Source organism: Canis lupus, chromosome 22, assembly GCF_003254725.2.
Source record: "Canis lupus dingo isolate Sandy chromosome 22, ASM325472v2, whole genome shotgun sequence".
NCBI classification, from domain to species: domain Eukaryota; kingdom Metazoa; phylum Chordata; class Mammalia; order Carnivora; family Canidae; genus Canis; species Canis lupus.
In genome coordinates this window covers 25,293,793-25,314,442 of record NC_064264.1, presented here as the reverse complement: position 1 = coordinate 25,314,442, position 20,650 = coordinate 25,293,793, and the positions used below count along the sequence as shown (strand labels likewise).

General features: G+C 32.4%; 1 long non-coding RNA gene across 1 annotated transcript in view; it reads left to right on the top strand.

Moving 5' to 3' along the window:
- Window positions 1–20,368, top strand: part of LOC112655760 (uncharacterized) — a 117,540-nt gene extending 97,172 nt beyond the window's left edge. Inside the window, exon 9 of the long non-coding RNA XR_004808199.2 lies at window positions 20,202–20,368. This is a non-coding gene — a long non-coding RNA (uncharacterized LOC112655760). The remainder of the gene's footprint in view (window positions 1–20,201) is intronic.
- The last annotated feature ends 282 nt before the right edge of the window (window positions 20,369–20,650 follow it).

Below are 20,650 nucleotides of genomic sequence, written 5' to 3'. Positions count from 1 at the left end.
ACATTAAAAAATGATGAGAAAGTGAAAGTACATGTGGATCAAGGGAGATATACATAGAACTGACATGTTTGTTTTTGGGGAAAAAACCATCTTTAGTGGATTTTTTAATGATTATGTGAAAAAGAAAAATTCTTCTCATGGAGAAGACGACTCCTAGATTCTGTTTCTTTAATCTACTTATATTGCTTTCACCAACTTTTCATTTTTAGTTAAGGATTAAAACACAAATTTTGCCTACTTATTTATCTTAAATAATTCTTTAGTGGATTTTTTAATGATTATGTGAAAAAGAAAAAAATTCTTCTCATGGAGAAGACTGACTCCTAGATTCTGTTTCTTTAATCTACTTATATTGCTTTCTCCAACTTTTCATTTTTAGTTAAGGATTAAAACACAATTTCTGCCTACTTATTTATTTAAATAATTTGAAGTATCTAAAGAACTCTATAAACACTCAGGAAAAATTCTTCCTCCCCCTCAAATAGACAAAGAAAATATAAATACATGAAAAAATTATTCTCTTTATAAGTTCCAAAATATTTAAATGTGCCTTTCAACATTAGCAAATGACTAATCCCATTATCATAATTTATTAACCAGATCTTTTGTTCTATGTAGTAATACACTGTGTTTCCATGCTGTGTGTTTTTTATCCAGTGACCTAATTTGCTTAAAAGGAAACTCTTAAAACTCCCTTGTTGTAATGAATAAAATGTTAATGAAGAACTACAGAGAAATCCCCTCTGCATTAGTTCCATATTCCCAGGAACATCATCATAAATTTGTTTGCCTGGTTCTGACAATGGTAGTGATGTTCCAGCTGCGCAGAAGCATAGTAATGCTAAATGGTTCTGATGGAAAAGTTAAAGATGTTCAAGGCACTGTCATCTGGGATGGACTCTGGGAAGTTATCTTTTGGAGGGAGTATTTGATGGATTTGGCTCTCATCCAGTTTTTTTAACATTTATTTTTTGCATTGATAACTACATTACTAGAAGCTTTTTCAAAAATTACAAATGGAAACTATTCGAACAGACGTGTTTTTAGCAAGAAAATAAAATACTTTAAATTGGTGGTTTTTGCCCCTTCCAAATTAGTCCTCACAAATTTCTCAATTGTGTTGATATAAATATAATATTTAATAACTAACCGATTAAAATGTTAAAAATTATTCTTGATCATACTATTTAGCTTAATATTCATACTTTTGTGCCTAGACCTCTGCTGTGCATGATGAATATACAATTAATTTAAAAAGTAATTTCCTTAATATTGATAGTTCAGATCAACTCCTGTGGTATTTCTCATTTTAAGCTTTGACATGTTTAAGTGTTGCTGATAAAACTTTCTATGAGCAGGTAGGAAAATTGATACTCGGTTTGAAACTTGAGTGTCTAAAGTGTTGAATCTTCTGTATCAAAATCTAAAATATATTGTTTCTACTCACAGTACAAAAATACTTCAGAAATATTAAGATCATAATGCGTTAGTATCAATTTTAATTCCTCTAAAACATGATGCTGAATGACCAGTAAGTGGGTACACTTTTATACCCACAAAAGAACTGAACGTATGTTTCTACATTTGAAAATTGAAAAAACTACACATCAAACTAAAATAGCAATTAAGGAAATAGAAGCTGTAAATCAGAATGAAGACTAGATATAGTTAATCTCTTTATCATATCCCTGGGGTTATCGTGTGTAAAGGGAAATATTTTTCAATACTTTTGCTTTGGGGTATAAAACTCTACCATCCTTTCATTTTGTTGTCTACATTTTTATCAACTTTTCTAACAATCAAAAACCTCTTTCTCTTGTTTTATACTCAGAGGATCTGTGTAGTCACTGAGTTTTTCTAACTTCAAAGAGAATGCCTTGTTTATATTCACTTTGAAACAGATGCAAGATAAATAACGAAGAGGTCTATAGTGTAAGCAACATATTTACCTTTGTGAAATATTCAGAAAAACAAAGGAAGAACCCCAAAATATATGAAAAACAATCATATTAATTAGTCCTCAGTGCTTCATTTGAGTTAAGAGCTCAGGGGAATAGGATGTAATAGAATGTCTCTAATATTGAACTATAATCTTTCATGTTGTGAAAAATCTCCACATTTTCACAGACATTTTGTTAGAAATAGCTATCTTTTTACTTCTAATAGAACATTTTGTTGAATTATAAAGAGTTTAAAGTGAAAAAAATAAATTTGATAACTACTATGTTATGAGATTTACATATGTTTTAAGTAACTTTCAAAGATCCTATTGTATAGTATTACTATACCCATGTTTTAATAGAAGGGAACAGGATTTGAGAGTTAGAGCTTCATACAGTTTGCAAGTATGGGGACTACAATTTGTATTTGAAGAGTATCTGACTCCAAATCCCATATTTTTCCCACTATATCATAATGCCACGACATTAATAAATAGAAAGCTTTAACACATTGCAAGGCTGATTAGTGATAAAGTTACAAAGTTTTATCAATAATCTTCAATTGCCTGGGCCTCCAACAATGTTATGGGTCCTCTGTTCACATAGTAATATCTTTCCAAATTTGCGAAATTACAATATGTTGATATAATTAGTTTTCATTTAAATTTTGTGGGTGGGAATCACCCAAAATAAAATGTATCCCAATCTCTGTGTTTCTAGGACAAATTCATAACAATGCTACAAAAAGTGTATGCATCTGCATGAAGTTGCTTGGTTTCTTCACATATATTAAGACATTTCAGGTTTATCTCCAATGACTGAAATTTTGCATAATTAAAACGTTTCAATTCAGAGGTCTTGTTATTACAACCTACACTAAAGATATTACATTTAGAAGAAGAAATTATATATGGGAAAACCTAGGAGATATTGAAAGATTCAACTTTTTGTCTTATATGCACACATATTTATGCACATATGTATACATACCCACAAGCATATGGCATGCACATTGACAGGCAGAGCAGAAAGAGCATGGATCTTGCTGACAAAGCCATGAAGTCTATACAATGACTTTGATATCAGATGGAGAAACAAAATCCAAGTTGAACCAAATATAATGGAAGGCCACAGATATTACTAAATAATGTAAGAAAAGAGATGCACAAAAATGCTCATGGCTGTATATGGCCAGAATCCAAGGCAAGAACATGAATGTTAACCTAAGTGAATTAGAAACTTTTCATTAAGCTATTCCTTTGGCCTCAGAGGTGGCACAAGAAATTGAGGGGATGATGCTCAGCACCAAAATATGGCAGTGGAAAAATATGTTTTACTTAACATATGTCTAATGTTTATTACATATGCATATCATATATGATTAGAATTTATTCATGAATGTAAATCTATGGAAAGTACTTGGACATCATTGTCCTCTCCTGACTTAGGGGAAAAGCTCTGTTTTTGTTCCCATTGAGTCTGATGCTTGCTGTGAGCTTTTCATATATGGCCTTTATCATGTAGAGGCATGTTTCCTCTAAGCCTATATTGTTGAGGGTTTTTATCATGAATGGGATGTTGTACATTGTTAAATGCTTTTTCTGCATTATTAAAATGATTATATGGTTTTTATCCTTCCTTTTATTGATCTGATATACCATGATATACCATGTTGAGTGGTTTGTGAATATTAAATGAATCCCAGAAATGACACCCACTTCATTGCGGTGAATGATTTTTTTTAATGTGTTGTTGGACTTAGTTTGCTAATATTTCTGGAGGATTTTTGCATCTATGTTCATCAGAGATTTTTCTTTCTTCTTTTCCTCTGTTTCTCTGTCTCTTGTAGTATCTATACCTGGTTTTGGTGTCAGGGCAATGTTGGCCTTATGGAACAGATTTGGAAACTAACTTTCCTCTTGTATTATGGAATAGTTTAAGAAGAATAGATATTATCTCTTCTTTAAATGTTTGGTAGAATTCACCTGTGAAGTTCTCTGGTCTTGGGCTTTTATTTCCTGGGAGTTTTTTTGATTACTTATTCAATTTCATAACTAATAATAGGTCTGGTCTAATTTTCCATCTCTTTCTGAATCAGTTTTGGAAAGTTATATTTCTATGATATATCCAGTTCTTCTAGGTTGTCCAATTTTTTGGCAGGTAATTTTTCATAAACTCTTGTAATCCTTTGTATTTCTGTGGTGTGTTGGTTGTTACACAGCAGTTTTTACATAATAAGTAACTAATACACTAGAGATTAGACTACATAAAGTTTTCATTTGTCTTTAAAACTCCATGTCTCTCTAAAAATATTTGTTCTGAAATGTATATTATCCTGAGGTTGTTCTTCTATCTTAGTTTACATAATCTATGATTTGCTCCAATGTCCAAATTACTGTAGGGAGATGAAGCATGAGGAGGGAGTACCTCTGCCAATCTTTATCAAGCAAAAAGACTCCTAAGATCTAAGCCAAAAGGAAATTATTGTCCATATTAGGTTTTTTTTTTCAGTCTATATAGTGTTTAATGAATTTTTCTTCTAACAGCTATAAAAACTGCACATTCATCCATCGCTTCAACAAATTAAAGAACTTTTCATATTGAACACATACTATGTGCCAGCTTTATTCTAAGCATATGTAAACACATACGTGTATATGTATGTCTAAATATGTGTACATTTGAGACTATGACATATGCATATATCTGTACATCTATCTATACCTCATAGTCCCTATCCTCATAGAACTTGTATTTAATGAGATATTGAAAGTGTTCTGAAAAGAAGTACAGTGTTATGGTAATCCATAGAAAGGACATCTAATTCTAATTTTGAAACTAAAAGGGTCTTCACAAATTTCTGAGAAACTGAATTTTCTTCAGGAAACTTCAACAACTGAGGCTGGCAAACTGGACATTAAATCTCCTGTATGTGTAGTGAACCAACAAAATATCATTGCCTTCTGTACATAATATAGACGGTGTTTGATAGAAAGACCACTTTTTAAAGATAATGCAGTTTTTGCTTTTAGCAGCTGAGGTCTAGTTGGATAGAAATATCTAAACACATGATATGTATGGTAAAATGAGGATAGTGATAGGGATATGATAATGATGTAAAACTGAAGCTATTACATAGAGATTATAAAATATTTTCACATACTTAAAATATTTGTTAGCTATCAATATGAACCTTGATTTTAGCTTTAATTTTAAAATACTTTTAAAATTTGCATGATAGATCAATATCATTTGATTATCTCAAAACTCATGCTGGGCAAATATATTGATCCAAATTTTATAATTGATAGAGTACACGACTTGTTCAAATCATATGGGCGGTAGGTTGATGTTTCTGCATATAAACTTAGATCTGATGAATTAAAAGCTATTTTCTTATAAAATGCAAAAAACATATTAACATACAGAGTGCATAGAAACAACTATTATGAGAGATGGCAGTTTTGTACGGATTAAATAAATTCTGACACTTGTCTTAGAAGAGAGGAAGATACTATCATGTTAGGTTACGAAATGTTCCTTTAGGTATCAATATACAGGGAGCTCATAATTAATATCTTTTTATATAAAGGAAATATAAAATAAATTAGAAGTCCTTAGATATTTTTAAGTATAATTATATCCAATCAGAAGTTATTTGCAACTGCTTCTTGTTTTTAACTAAATTGTAAGATGAAGACCCTTAAAATGTGCCCACTTCTAGGCAAAAATTTGTAATTTTGTAAATAAATATTTCAAGTCATTCCATTATAAAAAACATTATTGGTTAGACCAGTTTTGCTCAAATTGAAATAAGTGTTCTTTTACCTAATTAAAATAGTTGATTTTCAATATAAAAATAAATGAAAAGAGCTTTCACCAAGAGGCACTCACTTAAAATAGTTTTGTGGAGTTAAGTGTGTCCATTTAAAGAAACACTGAAATAAAAGTATAACCTTAATTCTAAGGCATAGCCAAAGGCTAAGAAAAGAAAAGTTTAGTAAATGACTCTTATTAATCTAGCTTTAAAATGGATGAATAATATGTTACAACCTCTCTGACATATGGTGAGGTTTGCAGCAAGTTTGGCATAATGGTTTCACTTAATAAACACCTGATTAGCATTGTTTAACAGGTTTGGAGTGCATGAAAACAGTCAAATAGCAACATTCTGTCTAGTTAATTCCTCATTAGCAGACTCACAGTCACTGCATTTGACAGATTGTATACCAGTCTTGACACAAGGTGACCTCTTGCTTGGACCTGTTCATCACCTTCAGTCTGTCATAAATGAAGTCAGTATAAATGTCAGAGTGAATGTGACATCACCAGAGACTTCATCTGATGCCTTGAAGGTTATTATTTTCCCAATATTATTATTGTAGACACAGTGAAAATAGATGTAGCTACAAACATAAATGAGAATGATAAACCAGAAAAAAGTATATATATGAAAGCTTTTGATTAATATATTATTATAAGTTATGTGACCCGTATATAAAATTCAGCAGTATTATTTCAGTTTCTTGACATCAATGTTATTTTGTAAATAATGTTTGAACTACAACCTAAATTGACAGTGGGTTTGGGGTTTAGAAGATGAATAGTAAGCTCAACTAATTTTTAATAATGTTCTTTCTATTTAATATACCATAGCAATATCTTTTCTTCATAGTCTTCTTTTTTTTTAATGAAAGAAAACCAAACATTGAAATAAGGTTGAAGAATTGATCTGGATTAAAAACTAAATATGAAGAAAGCTTTTAAGGAACATGTTTTACGAGAAAAATCTTTGATTGTTAGATCATTGTAAATTCAACATTTCAATGAGAAAATTCTCCAAATTCCGAGGAAATACTCATTTACCATTTTTGTCATCTTTGATAAATTATCTCTACTAAAGAGCCCCTTTTGAATCACAAAATCAATTATACAACTGTACAACATTTATATTCTTCTCCTTGACAAGAAGAAATTGAACCGGTTTCAATTTATCTGAACAAAGCCTTGATTAATGCAATGTTATTATAAACAAAACAAAATAGGTATAATGCATTCTTGCTTTTTCCATCCCTTTGTAAATATTTATATTACTCTAAAACTTAAAACCTAAAATGTCTTAAAATCAGAGGGTACATATTGCAAAGAAAGAAAATAATCATTTGATAAAGGCCAATTTTAGTGCATAGAAAGAATTATGTTCCCTATTGATTTGGAACTTTTTTTAAGTTATCAAAAAAATTAAAAATCTTGTTTTCTTTGTAAGAAACAACTTTTAAGGCATGGACATTAACAAGACAAATTTTAAAAACCTTATATTTTGTAGAGATTATTTTATTTTTTTTAATTTTTTTTAATAAATATATATATATATTTTTTAATTCTTACTTATTTATGATAGTCACAGAGAGAGAAAGAGAGGCAGAAACATAGGCAGAGGGAGAAGCAGGCTCCATGCACCGGGAGCCCGACGTGGGATTCGATCCCGGGTCTCCAGGATCGTGCCCTGGGCCAAAGGCAGGCGCCAAACCCCTGCGCCACCCAGGGATCCCTGTAGAGATTATTTTAAATTATATTTTACATGAAGGCTTTTTCTAGCCTTATGCTTACAATTTTAAATAAAATGGTTATAATTATAATTACTTATAATAATTAAGATAAACAGTTGCTGAGTATCTTTTATATCCTCTTTTATTGTGTGTGTCTTATTTAATTGGATATATTTTCTGATGCACTAATTTTGAGGAATTTAGCAAAGGAATCACAGTAACCAAGGAAGATAATTCCAAGAATGTATGAAGAAATTGGGAGTTAGTCTAACTCACTTTAGGTTTGAATTGATTCCTTACATCAGTTTTTCCTTGTAAGCTAGGCCTTTAATACCTTACCATATCAAATCTTGGTATAGATCTTGAGGTCTTCAACAGGGGAGGAAAGTGAAGATCAAAAAAATTAAGCAGCTTGCCCAAAGTCCTGCAGCTAGTAAATAAGAAGTTGAGATTTTAAACTGAGCTCTGTTATTTCAAGTCATAGCTACAGTACACCTAGACATTGGTACCATCCTGTTACAACTCCATGACACATTGCTTCCACATCTCCTTCATAGCTCATTCTGTGCTACAAATTTTTTGTCTGTTTACTGTATATTTTTCTTTCAATAGTAGTCTCTCTATAATTGCTTCTTTGCTAGGTTTATATGCATAAAAATATATATAGTATAAATGTAGATTTATTTTCTAAATTTTATATGTATAAAATATATATAAAATATAAATGTAGATTTATTTTCTAAATTTAATTTCTAAATTTTATGTTTTTATCTTATTTATAATTTATAAATGTCTTCCATTGAATCAACATCTTTCATTGTCATAATTAATTAGGTGTAGTCCATTTTCCTTTTATCCCCAAACTAATTGCAAGTGATTCAATATACTGGTATACAATTTTCTTAATAATCTATGATTTATCACTTCAGGGGCAGCTGATCTATAAATGCTCATTTTTTCAAGTACAATATTCCCTTATCTGCCTTTGTCAAATGTCATTCTTGAATGCTTTTCATTATTTTCTAATTGTCCAAATGTATTTTGTACATTTTTATTGTCAAAGGTTTACCTGAAGCAGGGAGTTCAGAATATGAAGCAATGCAGATCCATTAATAATTTTATACACCGGCTTTATTAATTGTCTTTATTATCATGTTAGTAGTTATTTCCTAAAAATCAAGAGAAATTTATACTTAAAAATCTCTTAAAACTCACCTTTTAAATGCTTCCCCAAATTCTTGTGAAATTGAATGAAAATAGGCAAATCCCCTTTTGTATTTGTTATAAGAAATGAACATTTTAAAAATAGAACTTCAAGAATTGGCCTCATTGTGCTGATACTAGCCAGAAGCTTAAGGGGAAGAGAGCAAACTGTCTTGTTGATATTAAGTAAATTTTCTTAGAGATAATCTACTGTATTGGTTTCCATCATTATAGTCCTTGTCATAGCTTCATTTACTTTGGAACTTTGGATGACAATATTTAAGAATTAAGCACAAACCAAAATAAACAGACATCCCCCCTAAAATAAAACCACACAAACCTTTTTGGTAAAATTACTCTCTGCTTTCCCTTATTTTTCAGGAAAACTTGAGAGGCCACCCCTGACCTAGAGAAGATAGCCACTCCTGTCCCCTAACTTTGTATAAACTCAGAGTTATTTTATATATCTGGAACTATTCATTCCAGAATAACAATAAAATCTCAAGCTTGTTTTAGACTATAGGCTTGTTCCTTATTTCTTCCAGTCATTATTCTGGTATTTTTGGTGTATCTGATCCATGTTTCTTGTGCTGATCAGATCTGGGCAGAATTAATCAAATATCTTGGTCCATTCTTAGTCTCCCTCTCCATTCTCTTTCCTTCTTACTTTTTTTTCTTTGTGTTTTTTATCTTCCTTGTAAAATTAGAGGCTATGCTATGGAATTACTTTGATTTTTTTTCCCCCTTGGGTTCAGTATTAGGACCTGTATATAAACTGGAATGCATATTGTTGCTTTAATCACTAAATTAAATTTTATTTAAAATGCTCACTTTGCTTATTTTCTTAGGTATCATTTGGTTAAATTAGGGCCCCAGAACGTTTTTATGAAGCTTGCATCTCCTCAATTTATGGGCTGACTAAATACAAACCATTGGATTTCCGTTTGCCAAGAAATTACATAGGACTTCAGTAGTTGCTTTAGGAAAATTGCACAAAACATTTGCGAAATTTGGATGATTCACATGTTTGAAAAATACTAAGTTCAAAAAATTTTGGCAGAGACGTATGTGGAAAGGCCTTTGAAATGAGGTGAACCATTTCTGAATCTTATGATTGTACAGACTGAGCCATTTATGGCAGGATGTGTATAATGCATCATGAGTATTATGAAATATTACTCATTTCTAATTCATTACAAAAATACTTTCCTAAACTTGCATATGTGATGGATGGCAAGAAACCAGGTATTCACATCTAATTATAAAGGTTTTTCTTTGTGCTAAAATGGACTCTATTTATCTATCAGTGCAATCAATCCATGCATTTTTCTTTATGTCTGTCACCGTACTACCTAAGCACTTAGCAAAGAGATTAAATTAGCCAAAAAGTGTGGAGTGGGATGTTTTCCTTGTCTTTACTACATTTATCTAAGCCAACCTAAAGCTAAGCAGACTGTGACTAATATTGGAAGCCTTATTCTTATCGCAGACAGAGTTGTTTTCATTCTTGTTATTATTAATTGGTTGAAAGCCAACAATATATTCAGCACAGGACATAATTGCACAATATGTTCTTTTTCCTCCAACCTAGAAAGGAATCAACTGCTTTCATCTACTAACACTGATGCCAGAGTGACGAATGCCTCTTGATAACCCCAGTTTCCTATTTTGCCTCTCTTCGTGGACCTACTTCCCTCACCAGTTTCTTTACAAAAGAAACCCATTAGTTGTTTCTTAATTTTATTAGCAAAAGATTTTAGGGGGAAAACACATAACTATTCTCTTTTTCTAATTATATTTTAATTTTTCAGGGCTTTTAAAAATTATTTTTAATTTCATAATTGAACATAGAGTGTTATTAGTATTAGGTATAGAATATAGTGATTCAACAATTCTGTACATTACTCAGTGTCAAATGTTGAGGCATAAAGAGCAAATATATTTGTCTGAAGGTAATATGCACTTGCAGTTTCTAGTCATACATGTCTGAAAAAACATTAATATACGTATTTAACTCTTAAAGCGTATCTATGATATATGTTAAAAAGGTATAGATTATGGATACAAATTTCATTTCTGATACCCCATACATACCATAAGATCTTCAGAGATCAATGTTCATATATCCCTTTTTCTCAAAGAAGTTATTATTATTAATATTTTATATATTTCACTCTGATTCTGTGTTCATACTCTAAGAAAGAAAAGGCTATTTTTATTTCTTTTGGTTTAGTTTCAGAGCTGCTTTCCTGGAAGGACTCATGGGTTTTTGATTTTTGTCTTTACATTTAAGCTATGTAACTTCTTGAGAATTGTATTTATTACATGTAAAACAGATTTGTTAAAAGTAGGAAAAATGTATTACATTTGTTTCATTTATATACACAAATATTACTTTAAACAATTTCATATTGACTGTACATGATCCTGGCCCTTAGTAAATTGAAATTTTACTTTCCTTCTACATATTAAATTTAGTCCAGTGGAAATTCAGGCTGGATGGATTCACAGGGAGTCAGTGGCTACCAACTTTAGGAGATGGGAACTATGAATAGGATCAGAAAGGCAAACTTTACATTAGATAGAAACTCATGAGTCAGGAAGATACTCCTGAAGATTTGGCTCCAGTGATACCCTGGTACAGTACAGGACCTGGAAGAGGCCCCATAAAGGAATTGGTGCAATAGCATATATTATTGAGCAAAACAAAATTTCTAATTTTAATATATTGTAGTGACTTGAAGATGGAGCACAAAGGAGGAACTGAGTGAAAACATTCAATGAGAGTTTTATAATAGGAAATCTGTAAAAGAAACTATAATATATGACAGAAAATATAAAGTAATATAAAATTACTAATTGCCATAGAAGTTCAAGAAGAACATAAATCACTTAGCTGGCATAATCATAGAACTCATCTACTTAAACTGGGCTGATAGGAAGAAATGAGTTTTAGCAAGTAATAATGTTTGTAACTTTCTATGACTGCAATAAAATTGATTTTTAGGTGAAATTTTCCTAAGATTGCAAAGATAATCCTCTAGCTTAAAGTAGGAATAACAAAATCATGTAAAAAACTTAATTTGGGGAAGAAAATCTACTCAGTGTTTTTTGCAGATAAACAGGAATTAGAATCTAAAGGATGCCAAAATATAAATCTTTCATATCTCCATATTTTATATAAATTTCAGCATTTCACACAACTTCTGAATCATTGAGACATCAAAATATAAAAAATAGCATTTCTTATCTATTTCAGTACTTAGATCAGTTTTATTTTCTATAAGTTCTTTAATTGAAGTAGAAGTTTAATCATCAGAAGTTTTATGCTTGGAGTCCTAGTATCCTTCTTCAGAAATTGTTTTATTATACTTCTATTTTATAGTATTTTTTAGTAGAGGGGAAACCAAGGAACATGAGCATTAGATTAATGTTAAGTGCTTAGAAATTCTGGTCTATAAATCTTAAATTTTTAAAAGCATTAGAAGTTTATCATGATCATTCAAATCTTGGGCAGATGCAGAGGTCATAAGAGAGAGACTCTTTCCCACAAAACTATGAAGAAACCCAGGCGGAAGATGATCTGTCATCTTTGACTTCTAAAACATGATGGTCATCTACCAATTTGCCAATTACCAGATTGGAAAAAAAGAGGATTTTAGGGTAGTTTTAAGGGCCAGGCCCTGCTGTGGTACACATAACTTTCGTTCCTGTCGTTCCTGCTCCTTAAGGCTAAGAGGTCAGTCACATGTCTATACCTGCACGTTTGGCTTAGAAATAGGGCTAGCTGGGTATTCAAGTTGAAGGGGAAAAAATGTAGATTTTGTGACAACAAGCATTCTCTTTTTCCGGCCACTTTCATGATTACTAAAATATATGCCTAGTTTCCCACACAGAAAAATCAATTACCTAGTCTCTGAGGAAGTTAATACAAAGTGAATAACTGCATACAGCTCAAAATCCAGAATCTCCATAATTCCTCATGGCTGAAGATCCATAAACTAGACCAGTTACCTGCCCCCATTTCCCTCCTAACACACAACTGAGGAACAAATATGGAAAAGTGCATACACAGTAAACTATATGTGTTCCATTTTGAAACAAGGAATAATAAGAGTCATAAAATTGTGCTGGACACATAGCCCCCTGGCATTGTGAAGACCTTTTCTTTCCCAGAGAACATTCCTTTGTTGTACCCAGATTCTGCTGTAGTATAAACTCTCTTACCAGTTTTTCTCTTTTGTCCCCTAGTTCCTGCCTACTGGGAGGTCCTATCTCATCCATTGCCTCCTAACAGCCACATCTGACGTAGGTACTGGGCATGTGTTCTCCTTGAGGGCCTCACAGCTTACATGATCTGCTTTCTTCTGATGAGAGTTTGCAAATCAAAACTTGATTTGCCCACACAGGCTTTCTCAGCACACAGTCAAGGAAATACACTCCCCCACCTAGTAACTGGAATGCTTTTGACCAATTTGCTTCAAGGCAGTTCCTGGACCTATGAACAGACCCAAAGCATTTTACTTGGCCTCGTTCTTAAATATGACTTCTTTGCTTCTCTCTCTCTCCTCATCCTGGTGAAACATGGGTAAGAGATTTTAATGGGAAGGTACCAATTTCCACTAAGCATCTGATCTTTGCTCAAGGGGTGGATTCCTGTTTACTTTTTAAGTTGAGAGGTCTTTATGGAATTTGTCACAAATCTTCCTTAGACTTATATCCTACTATTTAGAATCCAGAGCTGCTGATTCTTCTAACCCTGAGAGTTTCCAGTTTTGTGACTATTCTTTGTTCCCTTTCATTTTTGTTTGCAATCTGGTCAATTCTTTTTTTTTTTTAAATCATTTCTTTCTTGCAATATTTTGCTAAAAACAAGAAAGAATGATATATAATACCATTTTGACTCTTACGAACATTTTCCTCTAGAGCCACAGGTTTGGTAAGTACTTGTCCTTCTTTCAAATTGTTAGTAGCAATAGTTACACCAGATGTTATGCAAAAGTACAGCAAACCCCTCAAGCTTTCCAGTCTACTATGTGATCTTGTTGTCTGCTGTCTGCCTTTCAAAATACAACATAATTCAACATTGATTGTTTTTACAACAATATATTCTATTTAAGGTACAAACTTCTGTATCAGTCAAAATAATGATAGCAATTCTTACATATAATAGGTAAAAATAATAGCTCAAATATTGTGAGTTTATTTCTTGCTGATATAATAGTTCTAAGTGAGCAAAAAAGACAGCAAGGCCAGGCAATTCTCCTCCACACTATCAATCAGGAACTTACGAAGGTTAGGCCATTTCCAACATTTGTCTTCATATTTTATTTTGGTAATCTTTACAGCAGCCAGCTGGAAAGGAAACAGAGCATGGATAAGAACATAGGGAAATCTGTGGTAGCCCTGAAATTGGTATTCATCACTTTTCACAGTATTGGCTAGATCTCAGGCACATGGTCATACTTTACCACCAGTGACTCTGGAAAATGTAGTCTAGCTCTGTCCCCTGGCAAAATTTGTGATCAGTCTTAGATATATGGTGAATTAAGTGAAACTTGGACTTTAGCCTGTCTGCCAACAACTTATTTCATAATAAATCTGTGAATTATAAAACTCAAAAGCAAAATAAATACCTTGTAGTAGACCATATCAAGTAGTTATACTCACTAGTTTGTGGAACTATACAAAAATTATCAGTCTTATTTCCAAGTTATTGTATAAATGTGGTAGCACGCTCTGTCATTTCCATCAGCACATTATAAAACATCAATAAACAGTGATTCAATGGTAGATTGCAGTAACTTCCAGGCCTCTAGCACTTTAGGTTTTACTACTCCCTGAAATAATTGAAACTTACTGAAGTAAAGTGTATTGGCTTTCTGTTCAAGTATCATCATCAACTTTTGAACATATCCATATTTCCTTAGGAAGAAACCTCTTCCTTCTCAAGCTCCTTAGGTGTATAGGCTGAAAAAATTATTCTTTAATATGTGGTCCTTTTATTGCAGGGAGAGCATTGCCTATAATTTTAAGATAGTTGAATAGATTGCAATTTCAATTTAGATACTAGAGGAAAACCTTCATTATAGCAATGAACTCTCATTCTGTTGGTATAAAGGATGTCCCTGACAAATTATACTTTTTCCTCCATTAAAATGATTCTGAAAACTTCCAGACTGGTGGAAAGTACTATTCTGTTGCAGTTGATATGAAATGGGCTTTTTAAAGTGCCATTTTTCTGCTTAACAAAATCAATAGTCTTTATTATATACAATAAGCATAACCTGCTGCCATTTCCCAGATCAATAAAATCTCCTCTTCCTTTTTGATATTCAAGTGCCTTAGAGACAATGTAGCCATTTGAATATTAATTCTGCTAGTGGAGCCTATGTCTTTATTAACTCTTAAGTCAGCAACCTGTATCTAAATTTCTATTGAAAGTAAAATGGTAAGCCTATTTGGGAAAAAAAAGTTATAGATATTAAATATTTACCATGTTCACTTGATCCAAAGCTGTGTGTGTGTGTGTGTGTGTGTGTGTGTGTGTGTGTATTTTGAGATCATTATAGAGGTTCTACTTGTTCATAATCAGAAGTGGTATTCCTGGTTGCCTGCTTTGGACATGATAATCAACCACCCCTTCATTTAGATTAACTAAATAAAATGCATTCTGGATTCATTACTTTTTCCTCTTAAAGATCATTTCTTAATTACAGCTTCTATGTCACTGTCACAGAGTAGGGTACACTATGGACAATACTAATATGTGAATTCAAAACACTTGCTAGCTTCATTCAGGTCAGAGAAAAACTCCATTGCTTTGTTTTTCTCTTATTTACAGAGCTCACCAGCTTATTTATATTGTTTGGATTTCAAAAAGCAGGATGTGTGTTAAGTTAAAGGAATTAGCTAAATATATTCTATTAAAATACTACGCAGGATTTCTCACTCATGTTTCCTCAAAGAAACCATTTGGTCTTTGCAGCATATATGTATTCTTGAATTCTTTTATGCTGGAATACTTTCTTTCTTAGCAAGATTCCAAATTCACTCATTTGAAATGTATCTGATGTGTAAGTATATGACATTTAAAATTAAATGTGTTGTTTTTTAGGTCTGATAAATAATGTAAAAAAGCAGTCTAGTAAATTCAATGTGTAGATGAATAAAGTGAGATATATAGGGACTAGGCGACTTATTGATGATCAGTTACTTTAGAAGACAAGGACTAGAAAATATTTCCTCTGTATCTCAAGCTGATACATTTTATATCATCAGATATATTTTTTATGGAAAACATATTCACCATATAGAAAATAACCCTTCTCTAGAAATGTATTGTTGAACATTCCTGTTCAAGTTTAGAGCCACCTGACAGATGGACACAGGAAATAGATTACTGGATGTAGAATTACTAGCATTACAATAAATTCAAGTTGGATATATGTTTTTATATGGATTTAAATGAGTTAATAATTTCTATGGCTCCTAAATAATATTTTCTTACCAAATATGGCATTAGTGTCTACATTTTAACATCATAATTTTCATTTTATAAAGAATCAAAGTATGGTAATGAAGCTTTCAACTAAAGAGCCTTTTGAAGTGTGGGGAGGGAATATTTGACGTCTCAGTTACTCAGGGATGCTATTGTTACTTAATATCTGAGTGCTGAGTGATAATGTCCTCTAGTGCTTGAGTCATTCCCGTATATAAATAAGATACTAGTTGAGAACCAGCTGTGAAAGGAAGCAGCTTTTTTTTTTTTTTTTTTTGAAATGCTCACTTAAGGCCAGAGTGAGGAAGTCATATGTTAGGCCTATCCACTCGGGGCAGAGTACAAAGGTAGGTGCTCCCTATCTCATGGCAGGGAGATCCAAAATGATGAGAAAGACATGAGTGGAAATGAGAGTATCTGCCCATGCCCCCAAATTCACCAGTCAGGTCATGAATATACGACTGGAAGCTCTGTTGTTCGTCCTCTGGAGAACAGTGGAAAGAAGTAGCTTTTTATGTTTGTCTTTTCTTCATTCTTTTTTCACCCTTTTTCTTTTTTTCCTAGTCCCTCCCTGTCTTGCCCTATCTCTCCATTTTAGTGATCATAAAATATTTGTTCTTATGAGGAATTGCAAAATAAATAAGCTATCATAGATTTGTTAACCTTAACCATGATTGATATTTCTGGGGGCCTATATTGGTGATGCCTTAGCCATTTGCTAATCTTCAGTACCATAGCATTGGAGAATAAAGATTTAAACTAAAAAAATAAAAAAATAAAAAAATAAAAATAAAAAGATTTAAACTATATCATTAACAAACATAAGGAGAAATGGACAATATAAGAAGGGAAAGAGACAATTATTGAATATCTTTAAATGCCTTTATATTTTGTAAGGTGAAAATGGAAATCTGACCTTGTGTATCGCATTTAGGTGAGCCACAAAAAAAGCATTAGAGACAATGTATCAAATATTCATTGAATGTAGGGTATCACTGCCATGCAATAAGCATGTATGATAAATTGACAAAAGAAAGCACATGCTTCGGGATCCCTGGGTGGCGCAGCGGTTTGGCGCCTTCTTTGGCTCAGGGCGCGATCCTGGAGACCCGGGATCGAATCCCACATCAGGCTCCCGGTGCATGGAGCCTGCTTCTGTCTCTGTCTGTGTCTCTGCCTCTCTCTTTCTCTCTGTATGCCTATCATAAGTAAAGTTAGAAAAAAAAAAAAGCGCATGCTTATGCATGCGATATGATTGAGAGAAACTAAGTTTATTAGTACTATTGTAATAGGTTAGATTGTGTCTCTAGTCTTTATTTGGTTCTATCATTCGCTTTACCATTACCATTAAATATGAAAACCCCACCAGAACAAATGTTCCTGAGTACATAATCAAAAAGTTTTATTTCATTTTAGTCTCTGAACAGAAGCCACCATGATTTCACTGAAACAAGTATTAGCACCCTTTTAAGCATGTTAAGGAGAACAAGAAAGAAAAATCCTGAACTTCCACCTAAGTGTTCCATTATTGTCCAATTGTGGAAGTCTAAAAGGTAAAAGTACTTCTTTATAAACTTGAATGAACCTTGTTCTAAAGAATCAGTAGAGGAGGAAGTTGCAAAAGAATTTTCTTCAGAGTATTGCAAAAATTTGAGTCTCCTTAATATTGTTAAGCTTTATAAATTAGATAGTGATAAATAGTGTGTGTGTGTGTGTGTGTGTGTGTGGCCTCATTTAATCCACAGAATAGTTGGAGGCAGAGGTTGTTATCTCCACTTACAGAGAAGAATCTAAGAGTCATAGAGTTTAAATAATTTTCTTAGTGTCATTAAAATAGTCAGTATTGAAGAGAGAAATCTAATCCAAGTTTACCTGATTCCAAAGTCAGAATTCCTAGCTGTTTTCCACTGACCTCTGTAGCCTAAAACTGAAGAAGCCTTGAATAATAGTTATTAGGCAGATATGAACACAAAAAGTAAAGCTAATTTTCAGAATAGTATTTCTTATTTTTATGGGGAACAAAACAAAGGAAACATGTAGTTGATATCTGGGGTGGGGGAGAGACAAACAACTACTCCTATTGATATGGTATGTAAGTTCCTTATTCTACCTTCTTATAGGTAAAATAACATTTCCTTTAAAATATAACCTATAAATTTTCATTGGAAATTAGGGTCAAGACAATATATTTTTCTATTAATTTCAGTATCTATGATTATTCATTATTAAAGCTAAAGATCATTCTTGTTAATTCATAATACATCTAATGCTATGAATGAGTTATACTATTTCATCTACAATGAAATTAATGATTGGTATTTTTCTGCATTTTAATAACTACTTTTAGTTTGATAAAAAAATAAAATTGCCTTTCATTATATCCCCTCTGCCATACCTCTATTTCAATAATAAATCTATTTTGCAATCACAATTTTTCAAGTTTGGAACATTGATTTGTTCAGCTAACCACGTATTCAAGTGATTGTGAAAAGAAGAGAAACACATCAGTATAAGTTTTGTAAAAACAGATATTAACAATGTGGACTTATTTTGCTAACAGTATGCTATGCTATACTGTTAAATATGATATAATTTACTAATATGTGCTCTTGAGCTGTAGAGAGAGGAAAAAAGAGCCAATACATGTACCTTTTCTGATCTGAGAACTGCATGTATACTATTTTAACTCTTACAATACGCCTAGGGAAATAATTATTAGTGTTTTCTTAGAAGTAGAAAGTGAATTAATATTTAACTTACCTAAAAGGCAATGATGGAAAGTATTGACAGTAGATGTGGAACAGTTAGGCTAAGCCTTTCGAACTTGTTCACTATATTACATCAATTGTACCCTTCTTCCCAACTTCCCTGTCCTCCTCACCTCCATAATTGGGCCTTTTTTAAAATCCGTATATCAAATAAGTTAAAGTGTGGCCTTAGGAATCAAATAGACCTGGGGATGAATTTCAGATGCAACTAGCTGTGCAACTTTGGGAGAAACCATTTAACCGTTCATAGTCTTAGCTTTCATACTAGTAAAATAATGACAGTAATAACTACTAAAGAGCATCATTCTGTGTATTAAGGATAATAAATATAAAGCACTTTTATTTTTCTCTACATTTTTGGTATTTAATAAATTATGTTGAATATGTTAATGTAGGGTAAAACAAGAGAATTGATTTTTAAAAAAGGACAACTGTTGTATCACAGTTCATTGCAGTAATTGAAACAACAGTGAAACAACTCTAGATATTTTGGGTGGAATGGAAGTTAAAATGGGGTATTTGGTTTGGTTGCTTACAAAATTTTTGGAAGGGTTAGAAAAAAAATACATTTAAGCATACCCTGCAGTCAAGGGGCTGAGCTACCAGAATTGATGTTGCAGTTGTCACTAATCCCATCCTTGAATCGACTTCCTCTTAACACTGAGACTCCACTACTCATAATTTGGAACACAGAATATGGCCATTCCTCACCCATTCCTCCATGATCTCATTTGCTAGAATAGCTGTTGGAAGGCGCCTGGCCTCAGCTTTACTACTGTCTTCAATTCTGTCTTACTTGGAGAAACCTAACAACAGGAGAAGACAAGGAAAAAAGGATACATTAGTGAAGTAGCAATGACCAAAAGATAGGTGGTAGACCTGAGGATACTATTAAGTTAGGTTTACAATTTCATCAAACCTAATCTTAAAGCTATTGGTAGTATTGTCTCACTTCTTATTTCTAATTGTTACTTCCCCAAACTCCAACTATGTGTTTATACATTGACTGCAATGGAAGTCTTTAACAGGTTGTTGATAAGTGTGTCACATTCAAATTTTCTAATAGTGAGAGCTGAATTTTCGATGGCTCACACCTCTGTGTATTTTAACTTAAAAAATAATTTGTCTATTGTCATATATTGCCAAATCACAAATCAGATTAGAGCAAAGCATGACTACTTCAAACAAACAAACAAAAATTGTACTTGTTATTCTTTAAGTTAATTTGTTTCTTTTCCAGAATCGGAAATGTATGTCTGGGTAGCCAGAATGGCTGGCTCAGTGGTTTAGCACTGCCTTCAGCCCAGGGCCTGATCCTGGAGTCCCGGAATTGAGTCCTGCACCGGGCTTCCTGCATGGAGCCTGCTTCTCCCTCTGCCTGTGTCTCTGTCTCTGTCTCTTTCTCTCTCTCTGTGTCTCATGAATAAATAAATAAATCTAAAAAAAAAAAAAAAAGAAATGTATGTCTTTTTGTGATTCTTTTTTAAGGCAGAAGGTCTTTTAGTAGGGACAAGCTCCGACGATATTCATTTCATCATGATTACATTTTTTGTTCAGAATTTTAACAGCTTACAGAAACACCAAAGTCTTTGCAATTTAGTTTGCAGATATCACTATGTATTAATGATTGCCTTTTTTTATATTTTGTTCTTTTTTAAGGTATTAAAGCAGTCAGAAGTACGTTCTGTT